Raw genomic sequence first — 27,681 nt, 5'->3', positions numbered from 1 at the left:
TGTGGTAATAACATCAAGTATCTCACCACTTGTACATTAAATAAAAACCTTCCAAAATGATTCTATCTACATGGTATTTCAGAAATAATTTTGGAAGGCATAGCCAATTTAGAAAGGGCTATGGAAAGACTAGGTTTTCATTTATAGATAAAACCACATTTAAACTAAGTAGGATTTAGATCTATCTTTAGCATTGGCTGCTTCCCATGATGAATATCTTAAGAAGCTGAGAGAAGGCAACCTTTTAGGAAAATTTTTCTGCTTGAGATGGTCTTCATTTAATTACATTGCTTAAACACTGACCAATTTGGTTTAGCAAGTTTCTTTTTTTAAATCTAAATATCTTAGTGTGTGTATTCATCTGGTTTATTAGTCATTTATACCTACTATAGAATACTATGAAGTATTCATACCCACTATAGAATAGAATACAATAAAGTTTACATTTTAGAGCACTATAGGAATTTCCATAAGAACTCTCTTAATACACCCTTATATTTAATAGCTTAATATCCAAGGTCATTTAACACAACAGTGAACACCACTGTTTCAGGGGCTAGACTTCCTGAAGACCATAGGAAAGTCATGAGAACCTTAGGGAAGTTATTTAAATTATCTTTGCCTCAGCTTTCTCATTTATGAGAAGGGGATAATGTCTGACATTGTGAGAATTAAATGAGGTAATATATGTAAAATGCATAGAAGAGTAGCTGGTAGGTGATAAATTCTCTTTTGCTATTATTGTTATGCTTATTAATGGAGGGCTGCACAGTTAATTTGCCTTAAGTAAAAACCAGGGTTAGTACTTGTAGATACTACTTAGAAACATATTTCTTTAAGTAATTCATTAAATGTTTGTGGAAGGAGTGAGTGGAACGAGAACTGATGTCTTCTGTTTCATGCATCACAAAGCCACATCCAGAGGTAAGACATAGCCCATCTCCTTTAAGTGGCTTGTGTTCTGTAGGAGAGGGGTAGATTAGAGGAGACCTATACTACTACTTGATTTTCAGCAAGAAAGGAATCAGGCAGCAGAATCAAACAATTATAGGACTGCCCCTTCTGCCTGGCTTCCTCACACTTCAGATATCAAATAAATGGTACTTTGGCAATTGGAAGAAATTACTGTACTAATTTGTTTGTAAATGAACCAGACACACTTAAGTCTAGATTCATAAAGTTAGTATTTCTGTCGTCCTTAAATCAATTTTTTGATCCAATTGAATAAAATTGACCAGAATCAAGTTCTAACATAGTGATCTAATACTCTTTTAGCAGTAATGTTTAAGAAACTAAAGATAAGCATCAACGTTTATAAAATGAAAGTTGCCATAAGTAAAAACATCACATCAGTCAAAGTGACGAAGGACTTTAAAATGCTTTCTGAGATCAAAACATAATCAATTTAGTGAATATGACATGTGCTCTAATCACATTCTCAACATTATATCTCGCTTACTTTCTTTTCAATAGCTCAATGTTCCTGGCCTAATCATCTCTTTTCATGATAGATAAGGAATTCAATGTTTCTAGTCCTCTCAGAACAGTAGTTGATCTTAGCCTCCCTTCTATATACAGTAGGTATAACCATAAGTAATTGTGTTAATGGCTAAAGTTCCCACTGTTCTTTTCCACAAAAACTAACATTGCTCTATTATAGATATTCTTTGCCTTTGCTTGTAGGACCACTGCTTATCAAATAGCAGTCATTTCTTTTCAGTAATGCCTGGAAAGTTCAGCACAGGAAAGTTAAAGCCCTTTTTCTTTTTTTGAAGTCCATCTTCTTGGGAGAGACAGTCAAAATGCTAGAATTAGAAAATTCTCTGGTTTTATATGGGATAATTATTCTCCCTATTCATACCCTTACCGATAACTGGGTGATAGAAAGGGGCGGGCTAGGACAGGGATGAGGTTGTGAGTGTTTCTCAAAGGTGATGGAAAGTAATTATGCTAGCAGTCTTAGCTCTTTGCTCCCTAATACTGAAATTCCAGTGGGAAATACGTGAGGCCATGACTACCATCAATGCTAAAACATCCAGGTAAAGCCTCCTGTTCTGTATCTGTATGTAACTCTATATACAGGACAGTTTGGGGGATATATTGAATCAAAAGAAGGAATAAAATGGGGAAAAATGCAATTGATAAGGCAAATGAAGATCATTTGAGATCAACAGGGGATTGGACACAGGATAGAGAAGAAAGGAAGGATGAAAGCTTAAGGCAAAAGTATCCTACCAGGGAGGTTACTAGATTTGTGATGGAAAGGAGTTATTTGTGATGGAAAGGAAGGCAAAACGATATTGGGAACAGACACAGTGAAAGTCATTTAACGGGTGTGGTGGCTCATGCCTGTAGTCCCAGCACTTTGGGAGGCCGAGGCGGGCGGATCATGAGGTCAGGAGATTGAGACCATCCTGGCTAACACGGTGAAACCCCATCTCTACTAAAAAATACAAAAAAATTAGCCGGGCATGGTGGCACATGCCTGTAGTCTCAGCTACTCAGGAGGCTGAGGCAGAAGAATGGGGTGAACCCGGGAGGCAGAGCTTGCAGTGAGCCGAGATCGTGCCACTGCACTCCAGCCTGGGCGACAGAGTGAGACTCCCTCTCAAAAATAAATAAAATAAATAAATAAATATTGAAATATTTACTTGGTGTTATAAAATACATGTTTATGTTTCATTTTTATGATAGTTTTTAGCCTTGGTCTTTTTCTAACTCAGCATTTGTTTAGATCTGCTTATATTTTATGTTCAAACCACAATATTTCTGAGGAAGAAACATACAATACGTAATCAGGGTCAGGATTTGAGTCCCTGCCCTTGCCCTCACTATCTTTGTCATCTTGTTCACGATGCTATAAATTCTTATTTGCAAAATAAGTTTTTTTTTTTTACAATACATAGTTTATATGTTGTTTTAAAGATTACATAATGTAGATGGAAAGTGCTTTTAAAATATAAACCTTTAAGCTGATCTATGTTGCTTTAAAAATAGGGTGAAATGTAAGATTCCTGTGGTGGTTTTATCTATTCTAGTTTATTAGACTTTTGAAAAATCCACGTGTTACTTACCAAACCTGGGTTTGGTTCTGCTTGAGCCCTTTCATGCTTCTGTTGCCTGAGGGTTGCTGCAGTGTCACAGCACTAGAAGTTTATAGACAAATCAGTGTCTTGGTCCCGGGCACAGATCCCACGTTAAATAGATGAGTCCTAAGATCTGTGATGGTATCCACGGGAGTTGACAGCAGGCATTCAAGCTAAAGGCTGATGCAGTGGAGAGTTCTCTGGAGCCTTGGCACTAACATTCTGGAGACATCTATACCCAAAGATATTTTGGCATCTGCCAGGAGGTTCTAATGCCTTCACAGGACAAGCTTTCAAGCTTTCTTTTTCAATCTTCTTCAATCTAGCCATTCCAGCTCAATTCAAAACAGTTACAATAGTTTAATATCGTTGGGGCCCAGGCCCAAAACACCTTCTTTCTCATTTTTGCTCTCTCTATTCACGCTTTTAGCCAAAGCCTTGTTTACAGGAATTCTGAAATACTGCTTTCCCTTTACAAGTGACATTTTTTTTTCCTCTGTCTCAATTAGTCATGATTAACAGCTACCACGGTAATTAAAGCCAAGGTGAAATAAGTAACTCTAAAGTAATGCTAAAACCTAGCTCTACTGCCTTGGCAGCTCTCTGCAGCTGAGAAAGGCTGCATGAGTTTGGTCTGCCAACTCCGTGGAGATGCATTACAGAGAATAATTTACCTTGACCTGTTCTCAAAACATAATTACTGTTTAAAGTCAAAGATGGACACACATTTTCATATCAAGTTACTGAAGATGTAAACACACACACACACACAAATCAAAACAACAACACAAAAACCTCTGACCATTATTTTGTCCTCTTAAAATTGATGGACTACCCACTTTTGTGCTTTAGCTTCTTATTGCTATCAAAATAATGGTATTTTTCAAAACAAACATATTATTTATTTTTAAATAATTGACATTGGATTATTTTGCTCTGAGTTTATGGTAAATTACTAATCTTTTTTTTTTTTTAAGTGAAAATTTGTCTATCACTAGTGACCACAATCATCTTCTGTGTTTTGTTGGAGTTTTTTAACCACCAATGAAAGCAAAGTTTACTTGGTCTTTCATACACAAATTTTGCTATATATCTGTGTTGCCTATTTACTTTGTGATATTTATGTGTAAGAGTGAACAAAGGAGCACTACTTTCTAAGTCTTTGAGCGTTATTTTTTTTCTTATTCTCAGAAAAATAGTTGTCAACTGTGTTCCCATGTCCACAGCCTCATTTATCTCCAAATGCTGTTTGAACATGGTCTCTGTGGAGATGCTTAGAGGGAGGTAGGAGGAAACAATAGGAAATAGATAAAGGCTATTACTCTGTATCTTTTGAAATGTTTGCAGATTTTCTAGTCTTTACACAATAGTTTATTAAAAATGTCTCTCTCACCAGCACCAGAAATTATATAAGAAGCTAGATGCATTAGTCCAATATTACTGATTTGGTTTTGAGATCTTTTAAAATGCATCTTTGCTCCAATCAATAATACTGATGTTTTACAGGTCTCAGGCTTGGTTCTTGTTCTAATCTTATGGACTATAGTTTCCAAGGCACTCATTATTGAATTATAAGTTAGAACTACAAGTATCATTGAAAAAATTTTCAGTTCCACCTAGAATCTGTGGCCATAGTTTTACCACAATCGGCTCCATTATTACTATATAACCAGTATTTTTCTATAGGAACTAACCATTTTCACTGCATTTTCAACATGATTTAATTATAATAAGACTTTAAATATTTCCCAGAGATCAAAGTATGTCTCCACATTTTTCAGAAAGTGAAGTAGAAATAGTTTGTGTGGGGAAAAATGCTTTTTTTGTAAATCTCTTATTGACTTTTTCAGTACATGTTTATTAGCATTCCCTAAAATTACAGTGACAACAATGCTGATATAATACAAAGTACATATTTGGCAATTATCAAATGTATTTGGTCTTATAGGTTCAGATAAGACAAATGTCACATGGCTCTCAGATTGCTTTCTGGGTTTTTTTTTTTTTCTAGACAGACATTATATAACAATTACATTAGCAAATAAAGGACTCCAAAGCTAAAATTTTAATTAATTCTATGAGGCTTAGATGTCTAAAGTATGTTACAAAGAAAATATATATACTATTTCAATCAATCAAAAAGACAATATATGCAAAATTCAATCTTATTTTGCTGTCACTATATTTGAGTCAATTCCCTGAAAGTGGCTAATGAAAAGTGAAAAAGTTCATTTTATATTTATGGATACATATGTAATGTAGAAGATTTTATTTTCATAATCACCTCTAATATTATCTTTTCTGAGTGCATATTTAGTAAATTATATAAAGCATGAAACATGCATTATCTCATATAATCTTCACAAAAGTACCAAGCCAAGATAAGAAAAGCAGATTGTCTGAGTTCACAGCTTGTTTCTCACACTCACCAGCTGTGTGACTCTTGGGGAATCACTTCACCTTTCTGTGACTCCATTTTCTTGTCCATAAAATCGGAACGATGATAATTGTACCTATTCATAGGGCAGCTGTGAGAATAAACTGTGATAATGTCATATGAAATACTTAAGGGTCTAACACTGAGTAAGCCCTTTATAAATGTTACTAGTGAAATGATATAATTGTTATCATTATCACATTTTATGGATGAAGAAAATAAGCACGACTTTCAAGAATGTTTCCGTGAGCACACAGGCAATAGATTATGAAGTTGGGATTGTAACACAGATAAACCTGATTTTAAAACCAGGGTTCTTATGGATTCCTCTGGTCTCTCTCACTGCTGGTGAACTCTTTCCCATTGCCAGTCCTAATAGAGATTTTACAGAAACATCTTCCTTAGCTATATTATTCATTCTATTGTGAAACAAAATATGTTTAATCAAATAAATAGCCTTTGTTGTTCCAGCCAATCAATATTTCTTTTATTTCACTCAAAATTTAAAGATTTATGCTAATTTGGAATTTCATATAGTTTTAACACTTTACGCTGTTTAATAACTAGAAAATAAATGACATATGCTTAATATCATTGTCTGAAGAATGTTTGTGTTAAATTCATAAATATTTGAAAATAAGTAATTGTTAACTGCTCATTATCCACTTTTTTAGGTAAATGTGGTTTTTAGTATTATTCATCTAACTGGGTTTTTTTCAGATGTACAGAAATCATAAAAAATGTATTTTTAAAATAAAGATTTGAGTCTCTTGACCTACTTGTTTTATATTATGTCGTTCTATCACATAAGTCCTGCACATGTATTTTACTTCTCAGCATGTTAATGGTAACCTTGAAAGCAAAGAAATTCTTTGAAATACTCTCTGAATATACAGTTTCTCCCCAACCCCTAACCCATTCCCAAATGCCTAGTACAAGTGTCCTGTGACTTTTACTTTTATCATTCTATCACCTCTATTGCCTCTAATCTTTGTGTCAAAAACCCAGTTTTCTTCTCCACGGCCTATTTTTATTTAATTTAAAATTAAACACCATAAGCTTTTTTTAAAAAAAGAAGCATTACCTCCTTATATAACTTCCAGTATCCCATGGAAATGAAATGAAGAGCAAATATAATTTTAAAATCACAATGTGTTTAATAACAGCAAAAAGAGTTAAAGGCAAACGAGTGCATTCAGAGCAACTGTCAGAAATTCAGATGCTGTTTTGAGTCTAAAAGAGTCTAGAGGAAAAAGATTACTTTGAAGAATGTTAGAAAATATGGCACTTTTATAAATTTTCTAATTTAAGAGAAAATATTTTGAGCAAAGTTGTATGTTAGGACAAAAAGTTTTGAAGTATAATACCAATCTAAAATAAATTAAAATGAGCTATTTTGTTCTGTATCTCTCGCTCTTTATTTCTTTCTGTCTCTCTCAATTTATTTGCCTCTCTAGGTGCAAGATTTACATGTTATATATATATTTTTATGTATTATATTTATATTATGTTTAATTTATATATATAAAGCTTTCCCACTCTTTGAGTTTCTACTAGATGTAAGTGATGGTTACTGACTAGAGCAAGTCTTTGCTTTTTTTCTCATTCTGATGTTATCTATGTATTTCATTCACTTTTTCACTCTTCTTTTCCCAAGGGATCTCAGGCCAGGTGACAGATACACACACACACTCACACACATATATATATAAACATATATAATATATCCACTACAATAATGTACATATGAATCATTCCCCAAAATGTCATTGTTTCCTTAATTTCTTTTGTAAACTCTTCTTCCTATCTATACCTATGTGTTCTATCCCCAGACAACCACTTATCTTCTGTCTTCAAATATTTTTGTGCATTTTCTAAAAAGTTATATAAATAAAATCATAAAGGATATGCCATTTTATGCCTGTTTTCTTTCATTCAACATAATTGTTTTGAGATGGATTCATGTTGTTGCATGCTTGACTACACAATTCCTCTCAATTGCTGAGTAGTATCCCATTGTATAGACATACCACAATTTGCTTATCCATTAACCTGTAGTTGTATGACATTTGGGTTTTTTTCAGTTTAGGATTATTACGATAGAGCTACTACAGACATTCATATGCATATCTTTGTGTAGACATATGCTTTTATTTCTTTGGAGCAAATACATAAGTGTGAAGTGAGTAGGTTGTATGGTAGGTGTATGTTTAACTTTTTAACAAACTACCATACAGGTTTTCAAAGTGGTTGTATAATTTTAGATTCCCATCAGTAGTATATGAGAAATCCAATTGTTCTGAATCCTTACCAACAATTGGTATGGTTAGAATTTTTAATTTAAGACAGTCTCTTAAGTACGTAGTAGTACCTAATTTCATTTTAAATTTTATTTCTCTAATGCCTTATGATACTGAATAAATGCTATTTTGCAATAAACATATCTTCTTTACTGAAGTGTTTATACATTATTCGTTTGTTGGCTAATTAGATGTAATTCAACAAAAGATCATTGACTTTTTAAAGAAAATGGGTATAATATATATTGGGATTTTTAGGATGTGGAAATAAAAGATGTTACTATAACACAAAGCCTGGAAAAAAGCATTAGGGTAAGAAGTAGATAAAAACAAGTACAGGAATAAACTAAAAGTTCCTCTTCATCCTCCATACCCTAGGGCAAGGTGATATCATCAAACGGTTGGTTCTATGTGGAGAGAGTCACCTGCTTGTAGAGGTGGTCAGAGAAAAAAGTGTCAGAACAATTTTTAGAACAAATCAAAATAATCATCTATGTCGTGAATGCTATATCACCTACTCTCTAAATAGAAGAGGGTACAAGCTATATCACAATCTTTAACCCACATTTTGAAATGACATCACCTAAGCTAGCTGACTTATCTGGGGAAAATTTGCTCCCCCTGGAAAACTTATGGGAATTTTGATTAAAACACTGGTCTTGTAACTGAACACAGGTCCAGATGCTCACCCCCTGCAGAGTCCAATTAACAAGAACGAGGTATGGTAGAAAGAAAGTGAATTTATTAACTAAAACTAGTAAATGGGTAAGCAGCTGGATTCCTACCCAAACTAACTGCTTGAATTTCCATGGGGTCTGGAGGGAAGTATGGGTTTAAAAAGGGAAAACTTGATAAGGAAGACATGTAAGAATTGGGCTGAGCACAAATCTTGTTTGTGCTTTCTCTGTGTCTGTATTTTTTATTACTGTTTTTACTTTTGGTTTCCAATCCAGATAGATATGAACTTTCTTAATACTCTCCTTCTTCCATTGCTCATCAAAATTCAACTGGTCATTAGAACCTGTTCATTTTTGCCTCCTAAACAGCTTGAGTTTCACCCAATTTCTCAAAAAATATTATAGTGCATTTAATGTCATCTATTATGTCATTCCTTAAACTGTGACATAGAGATGTAAATGATTTTTTATGTCTGCATTTTTCATTCTTACATTCAGTCTTCAAAATAAAGTTAGAGTTATAATTTTGATTATCATTATGGAAACCTTAATTCTGACTATGCGCCTACAAATTAAGCCTCTTCTGTGGATTTAAATTTGAGATTATCAACCTAAACTGTTAACGTGTTACGCAATTTCTCACTTATCTGGCCTTTACTCGTATTTAATCCCTCATCTAATATCACCCTTATATTTGTTCACTGTGGTCCACACCAGATTTCTTTCTTTTCCTGAAATGGACTACCTTCCCTCCTACAATTGGGCTCTTACATATGTTGTTCTCCCCACCTAGAATGGTGTTTTGTTTGTTTGTTTTTGCCTAATTAAAATCTTATTTACTCTTTAGACAACAGCAACTCTTTCACATTCTCTGAAGAGGCTTCTCTGGTGTCTATGGAGTAAACCAGTTAAACCATTTCTCACTCGTCTGTGCTGTCCTGTCAAAACTTTTTTCTGTTTTGCCTTTTTTTACATTTTAAGTATTATTTAATTTCTCACTTCCCAGTCTAGGATGGTAACGATTATATATGCTTTGCTTGCTTTTGAATTCTAGTATCCAGCATTATACCAAATACATGGTAGATAATCAATAGATATTTGGTGGATGTAATAAAGTGAAATGAATGAATGAATGAACTAGTGAATAAATGAATCACTCAATCAATCAACAAACACTAGACCGAACAGAGAATTGTGATGGCATGGTAATTCCTGTTTCCCATATAATAAAATTAAGAAATATATATTCAGTGGAAATCTATTCAATGAATAAACAGTACTTGATATATATTGGGGCCTATAAGAAGGGAAAATTCCTTTTGGCATTGAGAGACACTAAGTGCACTGAGGGAAGCTTGGTTCATACACATGCCCTGCCAGAGGAAAAAGAGGCAATTCCCAATCCCGAGGTGGCCTCCCAGGATTATTTTTTGCAGTTCTGTTCAGTGTATCATAACTTTAAAAATAATATTTTAAGATCTTTAATGTGGTAATACCGTATGGTGTCAAATACAATTATATTTTAAAAAATACAATCTAGGTTAGGAGAATCAACAAAAGTCTTAATTTATCTGTTGGTTATGTTCAGAATGATATTACTGATCCTATGATTATTGATTTAAAAACTTTCAATATTTTGAGATAAAGCATTTTAATCCATTAAGGTAATATGTTTAATCAGAATGCCTGTGCTCGTCCCACAGTTCTCACATCTGAACTAGCATATGGATTCATTCATTTATATGACCACTTATAATTTTGTGATTTAAATCTCTTCCATCTTTACTTATCTTTAGAGGTTGACATTATTTATGCTCTCCACACTGTTGAGAAAGGAGGCAGCTAGAGGCTGATTAGGCAGATAAAAAGGGAGGGCCTTGGGAGAAGAGCAGTGTTCATAGGAACATCCACAGGACAGCACCTACACTGCCTCTGCAGCTAATGGGAAGAAACGTGGTTAAGAAATTTCCCTTATGCTGGAATGTTCTTCAGAAGGGACTGTCCTAACTTAGATGCAGGCACAATAAGTCAATCTAAATGTCCTTAACTTGATCCAACTCATTATAATGTCATTAACATGATATTAGCATTGTGGTTTTATCTCCCATGTGAGTTTCACTTAGGCACTCATGAGTAATAACCAAGATGGAGTCACGCTGGCCAACTGCAGGCATGCACAGCTGCAGCATCCTTACGAAATTTTACTCCTATCATTTTGGGCAAAATCCCCAGAAGACTTCCTTGTTCTTGCCACATAAAAGACCCAGAACTCAGCCCCATTTCTGGCCACCTATTTTCAGGTTTCTTCTCTTTGCTGAGAGCTATCCTTTTGCTTAAGAAAGTCTACTCTACTCACTCTTGGGTGTCCACATGCCTTATTCTTCTTGGTTGTAGGACAAGAACTCGGACCTGGCTGAGCTAGAGACTAAGCACACTGCAACATTTGGGAGCTCATCTGGGATTGTCAGAAGGGTGAGTCAGAGCAGACTTCCAACTCTTTACTTTCATTTGTGAGGTTTCTTATCCTTTTTTTACTTTTTCCTCAAGATCAAATAAAACACCGAGGCTCTGTCAGCCAATTAAGAGCAAATATCATGGTTGCTGGACTTAAGACTCAGAGGTCAGACTTGCTGGGGAGGATTTTGTCAATCTCCCATCACCCTTGAATGTTGGAAATGTTGGCTGTATCCCAAACCAATTTTCCCTCATGGAGGTCTAGCTGTCACATGGGATTAGGAGGTCCTGGGGCAACTGAGAGTATCTGGATGAGGCTACACCTCCATGTCACCCAAAGCTCCCTAGATTAACTCCATTCCCAGACAGCCTGTTAGGGTGTTGGCACCAGGACTTCCAGTCTTTTCTATCACATTTTTTTCTTTCTCTCTTTCATGGCTGTTATGGCTCCTGTCTCTTCTTTGTATGCAATGTTGCAGGTGTTTTTGCAACCTGGAGATATAATTTTGTTGGCTAAAGTCAGCAGGTGCCTTAGCAATCAGCAATGCAGCTCAAAGGGTTGTTGTTTTTGTGCTTTCCCTGAGACACGAGGATTTCAAGATTTCAGTCTAAGGGCTTCTCTGTCTCCCTATGATGTGTATACATGGGACTGAATAGGGGGATATTTCACCCTGAGTAGGTACTCTCCTCTCCATTTAGGCTGTTTCTTTCTTCATGTGAGAACTCAGCACTGTCCAGTGAATTTAAGCAGCCCTTCTATAAGACAAATTAATTTTCTTCTGCTAGGAGGCATATTGTGGGGACAGCCTATCAAGCCCCAAACCTCTCTTTCTAACCTCTGCCTAGAAAGTATTTGGAGAAAAAGTTACAACTTAATATTTCAATCCTTATCAAACCACCAGATGAGGTAGGATTTCTTTCTCTGGGGGGCCCTATCAGCCCTCTTCTCCAAACCCTTAGTTTTCCAATTACACACCCTCCTCCAGCAGCCCATCAGAGACCAAGTCCCTTGTCGCATTTGCGAATGGAAAATTTACTGTATCATAGGGAGGAAGAAGAAAGCCTATTTAGACAGATGTTTGCTTCTATGTTGTCTCCGCAGAAAGGAGACAATGAGCCCAACCATTACGGCCTTTTCAGACATCTGTTATGTCTCCAGTTGCAATGGCATTTATACAAAAAAGAGGAATTATGTTTGGAGATTAATCATTCCCAAAGATGTCTGGAACAAGATGTCTTGTTTTGCCCCAATCTCACGGACTTCTGTCCATAAAGAAAATCCAGTCAGAGTATTCTAAGTTTTCCTCAGATATTTTTTTCTGAAAACAGTGCAATGCAAATAAAATATATTTAACGTGTAAAGTATTGTTTAAAGGAAACTCTCTCTCTTTGTAAGTTTTATCTTGCTCAATCTCATGTTAAAATGTTATTTTTAAATAGTTTGCCTTATTAACATAATTGGGGAAAAGCTGAGCATCTTTCTTTGGGAAAATAGATTCAATGATCTTTTGCAAAAAAGAGCATGACCTGACAGGTAGAATCAGTTAGTAATATACTTCCCGACATCTGTATCAAAATCACATGCCTGTTATAAAGGTAATTTTAGAATAGTCACATTTGTGAGCCTTTTTTATATTTTTGGTGAGTTCTGATTGTCTTTTTGTATTTTGATTACTTCTACTTGGCTGGTTAGTGTCTTTTCTGTATTCCATATTATCAGTAGTCTTGTTGTTATAAACTGTCCATGATGGTTAATTCCATTAATATTTTAAATGATCCCTACTAATGACTGATTACTACTTCTCTATTGCTCCTTTGGAAGCTCTATAGTATCTTTCTTAAGGATCAATTTCAGGCTGGGCGCGGTGGCTCATGCTTGTAATCCCAGCACTTTGGGAGGCTGAGGTGGGAGGATCATGAGGTCAGGAGATCGAGACCACGGTGAAACCCCGTCTCTACTAAAAATACAAAAACTTAGCCGGGCATGGTGGCGGGCGCCTGTAGTCCCAGCTACTCGGAGAGGCTGAGGCAGGAGAATGGCGTGAACCCAGGAGGCGGAGCTTGCAGTGAGCCAAGATCGCGCCACTGCACTCCAGCCTGGGTGACAGAGCGAGACTCCGTGTCAAAAAAAAAAAAAAAAAGGATCAATTTCAGAATTAACAATTGCACATCATATCACTGCTTTACATGATTTCCAAGAAAGGTAGATCTTCCTCTCTTTACTCCTTTAAGTACTAATTAAAATAACAATTACCATTTGAGATAATTAAACTTCTTTGTTACCAGCACACCATTAGTTTTTCTACAAAGTAAAGAAAAATATTTCAAATATAATGTTGTCAGAGCCAAGGTAGTATATTTTACTCTAGATTAATAAGAAATACAACATCATGATATCAGAAAACTGCATAGACTAGAATGCAATGATTTATGAATTGTTCTCTGTGATTACTATAGGATATTGTTGAAACTGCATTATAACATTTACATATTTCTGTCAATTTAACTGCTTAATGAAACAATCACAAAAATCTTAGAGTCAAACTGAATGTACAGAATAAGAAAGGGGTCTGAAGATGAGAGAGAAGTTTGGAGTAACTCGGGAAAAAGAGTATGTTTTTCTTTTATTTTTTGAATCAGTTTTTTTTTTTTTTTTTTTTTTTTTTTTGAGTCTGAGTTTTGCTCTTGTTGCCCTGGCTAGAGTGCAATGGTGCAGTCTTGGCTCACTGTAATCTCCACCTTTGGAATTCAAGTGATTCTCCTGCATCAGCCTCCTGAGTAGCTGGGATTACAGGCTCCCACCACCACGCCTGGCTAATTTTTTGTTTTTTAGTAGATACGGGGTTTCATCACATTGGCCAGGCTGGTCTCGAACTCCTGATCTCAGGTGATCCACCCGCCTCAGCCTCCCAAAGTGCTGGGATTACAGGTGTGAGCCACCGTGCCCAGCCTGAATCAGTTTTTTCAAAATGATGTGGACTTTGGATTTTGTAGAGAAATATTGGAAAATAGAATTTGTGTTATTCTCTAAACTATTTAGATATACTTTCTATTTCCTGTGGAGCACTAATCGGAGGTCTTAGACTTTTATTTCATGTTATAAACAGATTTAGATCAACATCTAAAATGGAATGGGATGGCATTCATCATGGTTCTGGAAAAGAAATTAGATATTACACTTACCTAATTTCATCAATTTTTTCATATTTCTTTTGAAAATCAAGTATGGTGAATAAAAAGAAGAAAGGTGGGGTTTAACTATCAACTGAAAAGGCTAGAGTAGCTGTAAGGTTGATGTGATGTAGTTTTCTAGTCAGATTTCCATAGGAATTCAGGTAGTAGCTTACCAACACCTAAATTATTAGAGTTCACATTCCATCCAGGAATATAGACTGGCCTTCACAAAATACATGTAACTGAACTAGTTCTTCTGCTGTAAGCAGCTACAAAAGTGGACAAAGCATACGAGGCATCTTGTTTCAGGAAGTGGACAACAGTCAGTGGAAAGCTGCAATCTCTGAATTTCAGAAGTGACTTCAGGACTCCATAGTCAGTCTAGTCTTCACCTGGAAACAATTTTCCTAGGTCTATGTAGAGATTCTCCTTTTTGCAGAGTGAGGCAGCACACTGTGCTGAAGGGGATGCTGTGCAGAAACTGAGTTTCAGAAGTCAGAATGGAGGTTCCTTGTAAGTTCATGACTAAAATCTGGGCTGCACATTTGCAGAGTGAGACCATTCTTGTTACCGGAATGTGACTGGTTAAGGACAGAGAGAGGAACAAATTTTAGAACATAAGGGCTATAGTGGATTACCTGTGACCTATTCAACACCTCTTTAATATCCTTGGAAACTGAAAAGCCAAACCTTAACAGTCAGCACCATATCTTAGAGTAAGGCTTACTGTGTTAGTTTTCCGAGGCTGCCATAACAAAATACGACAAATTGCGTGGCTTAAAAAATAGAAATTTACTGTTTCACAGTTCTGGAGGCTAGAAGTTCAAGATCAACATTTTAACCGAGTTGTTTTTTTTTCTGAGGCTGTTGGGGAGAATCTGTTCCATGCCTCTCTCAGTCTTTGTTAGTTTGCTGGAAACCTTTGGTACCTCTTGGCTTGTAGATTCATCCCCTCATCTCTGCTTTCATGTTCACGTGTCATTCTCCCTGTGTGCATTTTTCTGTGTCTAAATTTACCGTTTGCATAAGGATGCCAATCCTATTGATTTGGAGCCCATGCTACATCAGTATGACCTCATGATAACTTGACTAATTACATCTGCCATGGCTCTGTTTCCAAATAAAATCACATTCTGGGGTATTGGATGTTAGGACTTCAATTTCTGTATTTGGAGGGGACAGAATTCAACCCATCATCAAAATTGCCATATTTTACCAGATAAGTCTCCTAACTGAAAATCACTATAATTCAGCCTGATCATCTAGAAAGTCATTTAAATTCCACGTGTGTATATGAAAACATAAACATCTATTATGTAAATATATATTTCACATATACTCCATATTATTTAAATATAGAGTAAAAGTATATCAATCTCAGACATATCCAGGGATGTGGAAGTAGGTACTATTTTAAAGAATCTTTTATATGAGTGAAAAATTAAAGCAAAAAGAAAATATTATACAGAAGTTGGTATAGTAAGCATATTTTAATTGATCAACTCAGAATTGTACAATGATTATAAGAACATAGGTTGTAGTTCTTATCTAAACAAAAAGACAGAAGCTAGACACAGAGCATAATTAGACCAACTTTGTATTCAAAAAAGGAATAATGCTAGTGATATCGTTTGGCTCTGTGTCTCCAACAAAATCTCATCCCAAATTGTAATCCCCACATTTTAGGGGAAGAGCCTGGTGGGAGTTGACTGAACCAAGGGGCGGAATTCCCCTTGTTCTTCGAGTGGCAGTGAGTCAGTTCTTACGAGATCTGATATTTTGAAATTGTATGATAGTTCCCCCTTTACTCTTTCGGTCTCCAGCCGCCATTAGAAGACATGCCTTACTTTCCCTTCACCTTCTGCCATGATTGTAAGTTTTCTGAAACCCTCAAACCATGCTTCCTGTTAAGCCTCCAGAACTGTGAGTCAATTAAACCTTTTTACTTATAAATTGCCCAGTATTGGGTATTTATTTATAGCAGTGTGAAAATGGACTAATACAGTCAGTTTACTTCATTATTTCTTTTTCTTTCCCAGCCTGCGGATAAATCATGATAGCTCTGCCACTGATTTGCCATGTGACTTTGAAAGTGTTAACATTTCTTCCTTCAGGGGCTCTTTTAGGGCAGGCCTGATGGTGACAAAATCTCTCAGCATTTGCTTGTCTGTAAAGTATTTTATTTCTCCTTCACTTATGAAGCTTAGTTTGGCTGGATAGGAAATTCTGGGTTGAAAATTCTTTTCTTTAAGAATGTTGAATATTGGCCCCCACTCTCTTCTGGCTTGTAGAGTTTCTGCCGAGAGATTAGCTGTTAGTCTGATGGGCTTCCCTTTGTGGGTAACCCGACCTTTCTCTCTGGCTGCCCTTAACATTTTTTCCTTCATTTCAACTTTGGTGAATCTGACGATTATGCGTCTTGGAGTTGCTCTTCTCGAGGAATATGTTTGTGGCATTCTCTATATTTCCTGAATTTGAATGTTGGCCTGCCTTGCTAGATTGGGGAAGTTCTCCTGCATAATATCCTGAAGAGTGTTTTCCAACTTGGTTCCATACTCCCCGTCACTTTCAGGTACACCAATCAGACGTAGGTTTGGTCTTTTCACATAGTCCCATATTTCTTGGAAGCTTTGTTCATTTCTTTTTATCCTTTTTTCTCTAAACTTCTCTTCTCACTTCATTTCATTCATTCATTTCATCTTCCATCACTGATACCCTTTCTTCCAGTTGATCGAATCGGCTACTGAAGCTTGTGCATTCGTCACGTAGTTCTCGTGCCACGGTTTTCAGCTCCATCAGGTCCTTTAAGGACTTCTCTGCATTGGTTATTCTACTTAGCCATTTGCCAAATCTTTTTTCAAGGTTTTTAACTTCTTTGCGATGGGTTCAAACTTCCTCCTTTAGCTTGGAGAAGTTTGATCGTCTGAAGCCTTCATCTCTCAACTCGTCAAAGTCATTCTCCATCCAGCTTTGTTCCGTTACTGGTGAAGAGCTGTGTTCCTTTGGAAGAGGAGAGGCGCTCTGATTTTTAGAATTTTCAGTTTTTCTGTTCTGTTTTTTCCCCATCTTTGTGGTTTTATCTACTTCTGGTCTTTGATGATGATGACGTACAGATGGGGTTTTGGTGTGGATGTACTTTCTGTTTGTTAGTTTTCCTTTTAACAGCCAGGACCGTCAGCTGCAGGTCTGTTGGAGTTTGCTCGAGGTCCACTCCAGACTCTGTTTGCCTGGGTATCAGCAACAGAGGCTGCAGAACAGTGAATATTGCTGAACAGGAAATGTTGCTGTCTGATTATTCCTCTGGAGGTTTCATCTCAGAGGGGTACCCGGCCGTGTGAGGTGTCAGTCTGCCCCTACTGGGGAGTGCCTCCCAGATAGGCTCCTCGGGGGTCAGGGACCCACTTGAGGAGGCAGTCTGTTCTCAGATCTCAAACTCCATGCTGGGAGAACCACTACTCTCTTCAAAGCTGTCAGACAGGGACATTTAAGTCTGCAGAGGATTCTGCTGCCTTTTGTTTGGCTATGCCCTGTCCCCAGAGGTGGAGTCTACAGAGGCAGGCAGGCCTCCTTGAGCTGTGGTAGGCTTCACCCAGTTTGAGTTTCCCGGCCACTTTGTTTAGCTACTCAAGCCTCAGCAATGGCAGGCGCCCCTTCCCCAGCCTCACTGCTGCCTTGCAGTTCGATCTCAGACTACAGTGCTAGCAATGAGCGAGGCTCCATGGGTGTGGGACCCTCTGAGCCAGGCACGGGTTATAATCTCCTGCTGTGCCATTTACTAAGACCATTGGAAAAGCTCAGTATTAGGGTGGGAGTGACCCAATTTTCCAGCTACCATCTGTCACAGCTTTGCTTGGCTATGAAAGGGAATTCCCTGACCCCTTGCGCTTCCCAGGTGAGGCAATGCCTTGCCCTGCTTTCGTTCATGCTTGGTGCACTGCACCCACTGTCCTACACCCACTGTCTGACAAGCGCCAGTGAGATGAACCCAGTACCTCAGTTGGAAATGCAGAAATCACCCATCTTCTGCGTCGCTCATGCTGGGAGCTGTAGAATGGAGCTGTTCCTATTCGGCCATCTTGGAACCACCCCCCTAGACTGGTACCAGCCACTGCAAAAACATGCCAAATTGTAAAAACCATTGATGCTAGGAAGAAACGGCATCAACTAACAAGCAAAATAACCAGCTAACATCATAATAACAGGATCAAATTCACACATAACAATATTAACCTTAAGTGTAAATGGGCTAAATGCTCCAATTAAAAGACACAGACTGGCAAATTGGATAAAGAGTCAGGACCCATCAGTGTGCTGTATTCAGGAAACCCATCTCATGTGCAGAGACACACATAGGCTCAAAATAAAAGGATGGAGGAAGATCTACCAAGTAAATGGAAAGCAAAAAAAAAAAAAAAAAAAGCAGGGGTTGCAATCCTAGTCTCTGATTAAGCAGACTTTAAACCAACAAAGATCAAAAGAGACAAAGAAGGCCATTAAATAATGGTAAAGGGATCAATTCAACAAGAAGAGCTAACTATCCTAAATATATATGCACCCAATACTGGAGCACCCAGATTCATAAAGCAAGTCCTTAGAGACCTACAAAGAGACTTAGACTCCCACACAATAATAATGGGAGACTTTAACACCCCACTGTCAATATTAGACAGACCAATGAGACAGAAGATTAACAAGGATATCCAGGAATTGAAATCAGCTCTGCACCAAGTGGACCTAATAGACATCTACAGAACTCTCTACCCCAAATCGACAGAGTATACATTCTTCTCAGCACCACACCACACCTATTCCAAAATTGACCACATAGTTGGTAGTAAAGCACTCCTCAGCAAATGTAAAACAACAGAAATTGTAACAAACTGTCTCTCAGACTATAGTGCAATCAAACTAGAACTCAGAATTAAGAAACTAACTCAATAGCGCTCAACTATATGGAAACTGAATAACCTGCTCCTGAATGACTACTGGGTACATAATGAAATGAAGGCAGAAATAAAGATGTTCTTTGAAACCAATGAGAACAAAGACACAACATACCAGAATCTCTGGGACACATTTAAAGCCGTGTGTAGAGGGAAATTTATAGCATTAAATGCCCACAAGAGAAAGCAGAAAAGATCTAAAATTGACACCCTAACATCACAATTAAAAGAACTAGAGAAGCAAGAGTGAACACATTCAAAAGCTAGCAGAAGGCAAGAAATAACTAAGATCAGAGCAGAACTGAAGGAGATAGAGACACAAAAAACTCTTCAAAAAATCAATGAATCCAGGAGCTGGTTTTTTGAAAAGATCAAAAAAATTGATAGACCGCTAGCAAGACTAATAAAGAAGAAAAGAGAGAAGAATCAAATAGATGCAATAAAAAATGATAAAGGGGATATCACCACTGATCTCACAGAAATACAAACTACCATCAGAGAATACTATAAACACCTCTATGCAAATAAACTAGAAAATCTAGAAGAAATGGATAAATTCCTCAACACATACACTCTCCCAAGACTAAACCAGGAAGAAGTAGAATCCCTGAATAGACCAATAACAGGCTCTGAAATTGAGGCAATAATTAATAGCTTACCAACCAAAAAAAGTTCAGGACAAGATGGATTCACAGCCAAATTCTACCAGAGGTACAAGGAGGAGCTGGGACCATTCCTTCTGAAACTATTCCAGTCAATAGAAAAAGAGAGAATCCTTCCTAACTCATTTTATGAGGCCAGCATCATTCTGATACCAAAGTCTGACACAGACACACACACACAAAAAGAGAATTTTAGATCAATATCCCTGATGAACATCAATGCAAAAATTCTCAATAAAATGCTGGCAAACCGAATCCAGCAGCACGTCAAAAGCTTATTCACCATGATCAAGTGGGCTTCATCCCTGGGAGGCAAGGCTGGTTCAACATACGCAAATGAATAAACATAATCCACCATACAAACAGAACCAAAGACAAAAACCACATGATTGTCTCAATAGATGCAGAAAAGGCCTTTGACAAAATTCAACAGCCCTTCATGCTAAAAACTGTCAATAAATTAGGTATTGGTGGGATGTATCTCAAAATAATAAGAGCTACTTATGACAAACCCACAGCCAATATCATACTGAATGGGCAAAAACTGGAAGCATTGCCTTTGAAAACTGGCACAAGACAGGGATGCCCTCTCTCACCACTCCTATTCAACATAGTGTTGGATGTTCTGGCCAGGGCAATCAGGCAGGAGAAAGAAAGGGTATTCAATTAGGAAAACAGGAAGTCAAACTGTCCCTGTTTGCAGATGACATGATTGTATATCTAGAAAACCCCATCGTCTCAGCCCCAAATCTCCTTAAGCTGATAAGCAACTTCAGCAAAGTCTCAGGATACAAAATCAACATGCAAAAATCACAAGCATTCTTATACTCCAATAACAGACAAACAGAGAGCCAAATCATGAGTGAACTCCCATTCACAATTGCTTCAAAGAGAATAAAATACCTAGGAATCCAACTTACAAAGGATGTGAAGGACCTCTTCAAGGATAACTACAAACCACTGCTCAACAAAATAAAAGAGGACACAAACAAATGGAAGAGCATTCCATGCTCATGGATGAGAAGAATCAATATCGTGACAATGGCCATACTGCCCAAGGCAATTTACAGATTCAATGCCATCCCCATCAAGCTACCAATGACTTTCTTCACAGAATTGGAAAAAACTACTTTAAAGTTCATATGGAACCAAAACAGAGCCCGCATAGCCAAGACAATCCTAAGCCAAAAGAGCAAAGCTGGAGACATCATGCTACCGGACTTCAAACTATACTGCAAGGCTACAGTAATCAAAACAGCATGGTACTGGTACCAAAACAGAGATAGACGAATGGAACAGAACAGAGCCCTCAGAAATAATACCACACATCTACAACCACCTGATCTTTGACAAACCTGACAAAAACAAGAAATGGGGAAAGGATTCCCTGTTTAATAAATGGTGCTGGGAAAACTGGCTAGCCACATGTAGAAAGCTGAAACTGGATCCCTTCCTTACACCTTATACTAAAATTAATTGAAGATGGATTAAAGACTTACATGTTAGACCTAAAACCATAAAAACCCTAGAAGAAAACCTAGGCAATACCATGCAGGACATAGGCATGGGCAAGGACTTCATGTCTAAAACACCAAAAGCAATGGCAACAAAAGCCAAAATTGACAAATGAGATCTAATTAAACTAAAGAGCTTCTGCACAGCAAAAGAAACTACCATCAGAGTGAACAGGCAACGTACAGAATGGGAGAAAATTTTTGCAATCTACTCATCTGACAAAGGGCTAATATCCAGAATCTAAGAAGAACTCAAACAAATTTACAAGAATAAAACAAACAACCCCATCACAAAGGGGGTGAAGTATATGAACAGACACTTCTCAAAAGAAGACATTTATGCAGCCAACACACACATGAAAAAATGCTCATCATCACTGGCCATCAGAGAAATGCAAATCAAAACCACATTGAGATACCATCTCACACCAGTTAGAATGGCGATCATTAAAAGGTCAGGAAACAATATGTGTGGAGAGGATGTGGAGAAGTAGGAACCCTTTTACACTGTTGGTGGGACTGTAAACTAGTTCAACCATTGTGGAAGACAGTGTTGTGATTCCTCAGGGATCTAGAATTAGAAATTCCATTTGAACCAACCATCCCATTACTGGGTATATACCCAAAGGAATATAAATCATGCTGCTATAAAGACACATGCACACCTATGTTTATTGCGGCTCTACTCAGAATAGCAAAGAGTTGGAACCAACCCAAATGTCCAACAATGATAGACTGGATTAAGAAAATGTGGCACATATACACCATGGAATACTATGCAGCCATAAAAAATGATGAGTTCATGTCCTTTGTAGGGACATGGATGAAGCTGGAAACCATCATTCTCAGCAAACTATCGCAAGGACAAAAAACCAAACACCGCATGTTCTCACTCATAGGTGGGAATTGAACAATGAGAACACTTGGACACCGGAAGGGGTACATCACACACTGGGGCCTATTGTGGGGTGGGGGGGTGGGGGGAGGGATAGCATTAGGAGATATACCTAATGTAAATGAGGAGTTAATGGGTGCAGCACACCAACATGGCACATGTATACATATGTAACAAACCTGCACGTTGTGTACATGTACCCTAGAACTTAAAGTATAATAAAAATATATATATATAAATAAACACAACAAAAATGAGAAGAAAAAAAAGAAAGTGTTACATTTCTCAACCTCAATTTCTTCATGAAATACTAAAATGTGTGCCTTTTTGCAAGGTCACTATGAAGGTTAAAATGATGTATATAAATATTTATTTTTAGTATAATGCATGAGACGTAAAAGTCAACATATGATAGTACAGGATAGACTGATATCATCAGCATAGTTACTTATTTGGCCGTGTGGTTTCAGAAGGGAAGGACTGTCATTCTCAGTGTCATTTTTTTAAAGGGTACAACAGGCTATTTGTTTTTGGGGAATAATCTATGACTTTGAATGTAAAGATCTATTAAGAAAGGCAGAGGCTATAGGCCAGATCATGAAATTCTTATAGCCATCCCATGTAAGGTTGAGTTTATGTGAAGAAAATCTGGAAATTCCTATCCTTCTTTCAAAATTTAATCAGGTATAAAATCAATTATATTTTGTGGAAATCATGCCAACCTAAGAAGTTACAAACTTTTCCTTTACTGCCTCAACCACTTTGCTCCTTGGCCAAGTTACCTACATTCCGTAACACCAGTTTTCCTATCTGTGAAATACGCCTTATGTGCTTGGTAGGCATTTGACATCATTACTGCTTAAAGAAAGCTATTTCTAGTACTATTTATTTTCTATCCCCATACTCTGACCTTATATGTAGCCTATTCAACAGCAAAGGTCAGGTAAAAGTGCCCTCATATATGCCCTGGTACTTTACAATGTTATGCTTTGGCTCTTTCATCCATAAATTCATCCTCTATTTTTTAGTATTTTATCTTAGGTTGGCATTATCTCTCAGATCAAATAAATTTTGTGAGGTTGTTTCACTTTGCCAAGAAGTACTCATTTTATTTCTCCCAAACTTTACTCCCTAAATATTCAGTATGATAGGTGTTGGAAACATAATTTTTAAAGTATTTCAGTAAAAACAACTGTTATAATAGCTTCAACAACTACCATCTTAAAAGAACAGGCCACCCACCTCTAAATTAAGCACCTGGAACAATTTCTGAGGATTCATTAAAATCAAAGGGGTGTGTGGAAATAAATGTCTTCTAGGAGTAAACCTAGCCACTCAACTAATACAAATTAACACTGAAGAGGATAAAATCAACATACCGTTAACTTTTGATATCTAGCACATTATATAAATTACATCTTGCAAAGTGATGGTGAAAACCATTCCCTGAATTACCTTTCATTTTCGAAATTTAGATCTGAATAAATCTGAATACAACTAGTTGGGAAGGCCTCCCAGCCTCACTGCACTGTGCTCTTTTCCCTCTCAAATGGAAAGATCAGATTTTTATTTTATTACAAATGTGTTACTTTCCCCTTTAAATATGTCTGGTGTTTTATTCAAAAGTGTGATTACATCATCTTGGAGCTAGCTTTTCTTCTCAGGAAAACATCTGTTATTTCGTAGTCAGGTCAATATAAAAATACTATTTTTGGTGTATTATTTTCTTGCCAGCCTTTTCTAATTTCACATAATATGTTTATTCTATTATTAAAGCTTTCCTAGAATGACACATTTTTCTCCAAATAAAAGTAAAGTGCCAAAATCTTGTCTGTATTTAGATACTATCTGCCTGTTTTCCCTTAACGCAAAGTACTTTTTTTTTTTCTAAATCAATATAGGCTTTAATATTGGAAATGAAAACATTTTGCTTTGAAATAAAACTGGGTACCAGTTTTCATTACTCACAGAGGATTTATAGGAAAGATAATCAAGTTTTAAAATACCTCTCCTTTGAAACAAATTTAATGCTAACACAACTAGAAGCTAACTAATCAAAAAAAATCTTTAATATTGTATAAAACTTTCAAATCATTTTATGAGGAAGAGACCCATGACCTAAGAAAATTCTATTTTAGGAATAATTTATCAACATAAGAAGCAATTGGAAACAAACAAAATTGTCAGTGAGCTCATATAGTTGTAGAAAAAGTTGCATTCATGTACAAGAGATTTAATAGTTTACTTTTAATAACCTTATGCATTTGAAAAAGCTTGATGATTATTTGTAAAATATGCAATGTCAAGCTATTACATAAATTCAACACATTGTTATCACTGTATGAATTTATGAGTTTTAGCAATATTCATATTAGTCTAATCATAGCAATAATGAATATTATCCAAGTTAAGTATTTATTAGTAAAATAAAATCTTTCATCTTCGTCTAGCATTATAAGATGTTTGATCATGATTTTAGTTTAATTGGGTCTGTGTATATCAGAGTGCCATGGATTTTTGTCTAAATTTAAGTTGATATTTATCTTCCTGTTTCTTGTATCTGTGTGTGTTTTTAGCACCTATTTTTCACTTTAATAGTAGTTATCAAATGTATTTCATTTATTTATTTACTTACTTGCTGACCATTCTTTCCCATTAGTATTCATAAAGGAAAGTCCTCATTATTCACATCATCATGCCTACTAAAGAAAGACCGCAGTGTGGTTCTTCTCTAGTTTCTTCATGTCCAGTCTGTGATGACATTTTTCAGGATTTCAAATATGCACTTTATCAAAGGTCAACTGGAAACAAGCCTGGGATGTATTCCAAGGCCCATTTCATGTGCCTCCAAATTCTTTGTTCTTTATATAACATCAGTTTTCTCACCCATTTTCCAGAATTTTTATCTTCTTGTTCTAGAGACATTATAATTGAAGAAGAAATTTTTGACCATTCAGTATGATCATTAATATCGCTTCCTTATGCTTATACTTCTGGTTATATCCAACCAACTACGCATTACAACTATTGGCAGGAGCTGCCTCAAGTCTGCACCTTGTTAAGTGCCCCAGGAATCCTGCCTCACTGAACTTAAAATGCTGCTTATTTTAACATTAGGCCTAACTCGAGTACCATAGTTAGACTGAAACTACATTGTGCCACTCATCTACACAAATTATTTTTTTAATTAGTAAATAATTGCATTTTGAGTTATTTTTCAATGTCAAATAGCCCATAGCAACTTGAAAAATTGCTACATGTTGGCTATGTAATCATATAAATCTTTGAGTGATACAAATTAAAAAAAAGAGCCATTACTTAATTAGTATTCTTTTATATTTAGAAAAATGAGTTCTAAATAAATAGATAACGTGATATAAAAAGTTAATATTTTAAAGTAGCTCAACAAAATGGAAAATGTATTAAATGAAGTTTACAGCAGGATGGTGTAAGAAGTATATAAATTTAAAATTAAATTAGGGGTATAAAATATAACATGATATAAAATAATGTTTTTATGAGACACAGAAGAAATTCTGAAACTTCTGATGTCCCTCTGCCTGTCACCTGTACTTAGATAGGACTATTTTCAATAAACCATAGCACTCAAATTTTTACCTCTAATATTGTCCTTGCTGTGAGACAGCAAAATTAATGTTTCAGACAAAAATAGTCAAGATAACCCAGGGATATCTCATTACTGAAAGAATGAAAAGATAATTTCAAATATGTCTAAAATACTACCAATAAGAATGAGGATGTCAGAGTATCAGAGTCCCTGCCAACCTAATAATAATAATTTCAGTCAATTCTATCAAGTTGATTCTTTATAAGGGTCTAAGTCCATGAAGACACTCAAAAAAGACAAATACCTTAAAATTTACTCGTGATGAATCATATGGAATTTTCCTAAGTATATTTTTTTAAATATTGCTATATGATTAAAATAAATTATGTAAGTAGGCTGTTTAAGTTTTTGTTATCGCCTGGTTGAGAATATTCAGGGTATATGGCAATTCTGAGAAAATACATAACAAAGGTAACTTTTAAAGATATTTATATTGCTTGTTAATGTTAATAAAAACTGTAAGAATACATGGAGTTATATCAAAGATTCTAATAAATTAATACTATAGCATCAATATCATAAATGCCATAAATTTGTTACCAAAACATCAGGAGTTCAGTCTAGGTCCCGCTGCTCACATCACAGAAAGCCAATTCCTCAGACAATGTGTATTTCCAGTGAAGAGGCTTTATTTGGGTGATGCAGCTGAGGAGATGGAGATCAGTCTCAAATCTATCTCATTAACTGACTAAAACTGGGAGTATATAACAGGGAAGGAATGTAGCTACCTGTGGGAAAACAAAATTTAGGGAGGAATAAGGAAGAAGAATTGATCAGCAGGAAGCCAGTGGTCAGTTAGGAAAACAGGAATTACAAGAAATTTCAGTTCCTTGATAGTATCAGGGAAGGCTGAGGTTGGTTTCCTGTGAAAGGAACTCATGTAAAGCGAGTATATGTTTCAAGCTTCAAGACTGGAAGATTAATTTCTACTTTTTTTATTAAAACATAAACATTAGTTCTATGAGTTTCAAAATCACATAAAATTAGCGAAATATATAATAAAACAGGGTATGTCAGGAGTTTACACCTTCATTATATTATAGATATCAAAACAACTAGAGAACTCAACAATAAGATAGTAACCACCTTTTAAGACAAAATTAAACAAATGCAGTAAAATAGCTTGCTGAAGTTTTCACAGTATCTCACAACTAGTGAGAGGTTTCATGTTTCTGATCTTTCTTCCTGTCAGAAATAGGGACACACTTATACAGCACACTTTACCCCATAGAGCCTTACAGGATTTTTATCTGATGTTCTGCCAGGCATATAAAACTGGTATGAACTTTAGCTTCATTAATATTCACCTTACTTTAGTTTTTCTTAAAAGATTCTAGGAAACCTTAATTATGCTGAATAGTATTAAACTTGAGGTAAAGAACAAGGTTTCTAGGATAAATTAAAGATGGAAAACTGTAAGTTAAACTAACTTCAATTTTTATATTTTGTTTCAGAGTTTATTGAGGCTTTAATAATTTAATATATGTTGAATCTTCAAAGGTATTAATGAACCACAGAATTGTGTTCTACTTTGAGAATCTTGAGGAACTATATTTTTGCAAAATGCACTTTATAAAATTGTTTTCATTTATTGCACAAAAGGCACAATATTCTAAGAATCAGATTAATAACACACTTTGCAACTTATCTTTCTGCCATTTCTGAGATTGAAAGAAAGTTTTGTGATGTGTAGAGTGCTCAGGATGCTTGTAGGATTGCATTGGCATCAACCTACCTATGAAAGTTTATTTAAGAAAATTTTTAAAGGAAATTTTTAATAAAAAGAGAAACTGCATACAATGCAATTTACCTGTTTTTTTTCTAATACAGCATTCAGTACTAAAATTCACTTTATGCTCCAATGTACATTTTACAGAGCTTAATGAACATAGAATATATAATAAAGAATAA

At 36.0% G+C, this 27,681-nt stretch overlaps 1 long non-coding RNA gene across 2 annotated transcripts in view; it reads left to right on the top strand.

Annotated features, from left to right (window-relative positions):
* The window catches only part of LOC134731835 (uncharacterized), a 409,501-nt gene that overhangs the window by 104,121 nt on the left and 277,699 nt on the right, over positions 1-27,681 (top strand). For both annotated transcript variants that reach the window (XR_010114459.1, XR_010114458.1), the window contains one exon: positions 10,895-10,972. This is a non-coding gene — a long non-coding RNA (uncharacterized lncRNA). The remainder of the gene's footprint in view (positions 1-10,894; positions 10,973-27,681) is intronic.

Source organism: Symphalangus syndactylus, chromosome 11, assembly GCF_028878055.3.
Source record: "Symphalangus syndactylus isolate Jambi chromosome 11, NHGRI_mSymSyn1-v2.1_pri, whole genome shotgun sequence".
Lineage (NCBI taxonomy): Eukaryota > Metazoa > Chordata > Mammalia > Primates > Hylobatidae > Symphalangus > Symphalangus syndactylus.
The sequence above is the reverse complement of the archived record's forward strand: the minus strand, read 5'-3'. Positions and strand labels throughout refer to the sequence as shown.